Consider the following 3,790-nt stretch of genomic DNA (forward strand, 5'->3'; position numbering starts at 1 on the left):
CTCCTGCACAGCCTCAGCCCAGCTCTGACCCCACTCTTTATAGGGCCCCAAGCCTCTGCACTGGTTGCAGCTTCCTGTTTGCACGGCGGGGAGAGAATTTCTGCTTTCCTGGAAGTCACGCTGTTACTTGATGCAGTGCCTGAAAGTGAAACTTGGCAGCTGCTGACTGTGCTGGGGCTGAGCCAGGCTGCTGGGGCAGCCGCACCCCAAGGCGCCCTTTCAAGGAAGGGAGGAGGCAGGCAGCTCTAAAACAGAGCCATCACAAAAATAGGAGGGAGAAGAGACAGAAATCATAGAAGAGTCTGAAACCACCTGAACCCTATCCCTGAGTGAGCTGTGAGATAGCAAAAGGATTTCAGCTGTCACCCAGGTGAGCACATTCTCACCTGGCTACTCTGATGCCGAGGTACTGGGGCTGGTAGCTAGGAATCAGAAGGCAAGGAAGCCAAGCAGCTGGAATCCTTCTCTAGGAAAAGGGTCCTTGCAAAGTGATTGGGAAAGGGCACAAGTCCTCAGCATCTGGAGATGTCCCATGTCGGGTGTGAAGGAAAGGTATCCATCCCTTCAAGGAAGGTACTGTACATCAGCCAGGCAAGTCAACCACCGTGGAGAAAGGTCTCCAGTACCTGAGGGAATCAGCTGTGCTCAAGATGCTTTATAGTGATCTGGACGATGACCAGGCACCCAAAGATCCAGATGAAATCTGTTCCACGTGGTGGAAGTTTATACAGAGCGCCACAGTTGTATGCCAGCATGCTGGCAGTGGTGAACTGGAGTGATGGGATGGGACCAACAGTGGATTTGGTATCTGGCTAACTCCAGAATTATGAAGACAGTGGACTATTGGCATGCGGGCCCCAGTTTACTTTCCCTTGCAGGGGCATCCAGTCCACCTGGAATCGACTGCCCCAGGGGTGGAAAGGCAGCCCTACTGCTTGCCGTGGACTCATCCAGGCTGCACTGGAATAGGGGGAAGCTCCTGGATACCTGCAATACCTTAATGCCATCACTGTGTGGGGTAACACAGCAGAGGAATTGTTTGAGAAAGGGAAGAAAATAATCCAAATTCTTCTGAAAGCTGGTTCTGCTGTAAAGCAAAGCAAGGCCAAAGGACTCACACAAGAGATCCAGTTCTTGTGAGTAAAATGGCAGGATGGATGTGATCAATTAGATAACAGCTATGTCCCCACCAACTAACAAGAGAGAAACACAAACTTTCCTAGATCTTGTGGGATTCTGGAGAATGCATGTTCCAGGCTACAGTCAGTTTGTGACTCTGTATTAAGTGACTCGCAAGAGGGACTATGCTGAGTGCAGCCCTGAGCATCAACAAGCCTTTGAACAGACAAAAGAGGAAACAGCTCGTGCAACAGCTCTTGGGGCTGTCTGTACAGGGCCAGCTATGGAAAACACGCTTTACACTGCACCTAGCGAGCACGGTGTGGTGGTTCTACCCTGCAAGGCTGCTCAGCTCCACCACGGCCGCTCTCTCACTCCCTCTCTTCAAAGGAAAAAGGGGCAAAAATATGATGGAAAGGACTCAAGGGTTGAGATAAGGACAGGGAGATCACTCAATAATTATTGTCACGGGCAAAACAATCTCAGCACAGGGAGATAAATATAGTTTATTGCCCTAGCAGACTGGAGCACTGAGAAACTAAAACCAAACTACGGACACCTTCCTCCCACCCACCCTCTTCTATCTTCTCCCCCACAAGCAGCGCAGGGAAACAGGGAATGGGGGCTGCGGTCAGTCCCTGACACATTGTCTCTGCCGTTCCTTCTCGGTCCCTCTCTGCCCCTGCTCCACGTGGGGTCCCTCCCATGGGATGCCGTTCTTCCCGAACTGAGCCGGCGGGGGCTGCCCACAGGCAGCAGCTCTTCAAGAACTGCTCCCACACGGCTCCGTACTACGGGGTCCATCCCCCAGGAGCAAACTGCTCCAGCACGGGTCCCCAACGGGTGGGTGGCAGCTCCCCCCAGACCCCTGCTCCTGCGTGGGCTCCTCTCCATGGGCTGCAGCTCCGGCCTGGGGCCTGCTCCTGCGGGGGCTCTCCATGGGCCGCTGAAAAAAAGTGCTGAAAGAGACAAGTGACCAGTATTCTGTCTTTATACTGACTCATGGATGGTGGCAAATGGCCTAGGGGGTGAGGGTGGGGTGGTCACAGCAATAGAAGCAGAGCAACTGGCACTGCAGAGGTAAACCCATCTGGGCTTCTGCACTGTGGCAAGACATTGCTACCCGAGTGGAAAACATCAGTGTAAAAGTACAGCATGTAGAGGCTCACATGCCCAAGTGTTGTGCCACCAAAGAACATCAGAATAACGAAGAGGTGGACCAAGCTCCAAAAATTAGAGCAGCTCAGGTGGATCTGGACTGGGGATGTAAGGGTGAGCTGTTTGTAGTTCGATGGGCCCATGAAACATCAGGACATCTAGGGAGAGATGCCACATATATATGGGCTCGTGTTTGAGGGGTGGACCTGACCATTTAGACCATCACGCAGGTCACCCAAGAGCGTGAAACCCGTGCTGCAATCAAGCGAGCCATGGTACACTAGGGAGAATAGAGTCAAACAATGGGAGTCAGTTCCAAAATAACCTTGTAACCTCCTGGGCCAAGAGGCATGACGCTGAATGGGTGTATCACATCCCCTATCACCTACAAGCCTCTGGAGAGGCTGAGAGATATAATGGACTGTTAAGGACTTTGCTGCAGGCACTGGGCATGGAAACACTGGGATGCAAATGTAGCAGAAGCCACTTGGCTAGTTAATACCAAAGGAGCTGACAACCATCCTGGCCCTGCTGAAACAAAGCCCCTACACACTGTGGGAAGAGATAAAGTCCCTGCAGTGCATGTAGGGAAGTGGCTGAGGAAGGCAACGTGGGTTGCTTCTACCTTGGGAAAAGGCAAACCCGTTTGTAGCATTGTCTTCACTCAAGGACCTGGGTGCATTTGGTGGGTGTTGTGACCAGATGGGGTTATTGGGTGTGTGTCTTAAGGAGATTTAGGCTTGGGAGAAACTAATCTGTAATCTGAACTATGTGTTGTAGGAATACACTGCAGAACCATCTTCCTCTTCAAGGAACCTGGCAAGATTTTTTTGCAAAAATCAACAATTTATAAAGAAGAAAGGGGGGGAATTGTGGGAATAAAAATGTTGTTTTTGCACAGAGTTACATTGTTTAGAGGGAAGAATTGAGCTATGCTTGCAGTGATAAGAAAGCTTAACAGACAACCTTGTAAAATGCAGACAACCAGACTCCTTAGCGCAATTAGGTGAAAATCACGGTGTCAAGTCAGACAAGTGAAGAAACATTACCACTTCAAACAGTAAAAAAGTCGAAAGAAATTTGAAATTTAACAGGCCGGCAACTGAAGGCCGTGCATTGTCTGTGACGCGTCGGGTGGGTTGTGCGCCTGGATTACCCACTCGGTGGGGAAACAGGGGAGGGTCCCGGTCCTCGAGAAAGAGAGAATATAAACCGCGTTATGGAACCAGTAGGCGCGCTCCTGCTTGTGGGACGCCCGCCATTGCAATGGCGAATCAATTCCTACTCCACTGAGGTCCTCGCCTGAGCCTAAGTTAATGGCGACGGAGTGTTTCTCACACCAGCCCTGGCAGCGCCCAAGGTTGGGCTGGATGGGGCTGGGGGCAGCCTGGGCTGGCGGGGCGGGGCGGGGGGGGGGAAGCCATATTCGTGTCTCCCCTCACCGGGGTCCTCCCGCCCGGCAGGGGGCGCTGTGGGGTGGGGGTGGGAGGGGGGGCGGTGACGCCACGGGCAC

This window comes from Cygnus olor, chromosome 3 (assembly GCF_009769625.2).
Source record: "Cygnus olor isolate bCygOlo1 chromosome 3, bCygOlo1.pri.v2, whole genome shotgun sequence".
NCBI classification, from domain to species: Eukaryota; Metazoa; Chordata; class Aves; order Anseriformes; family Anatidae; genus Cygnus; species Cygnus olor.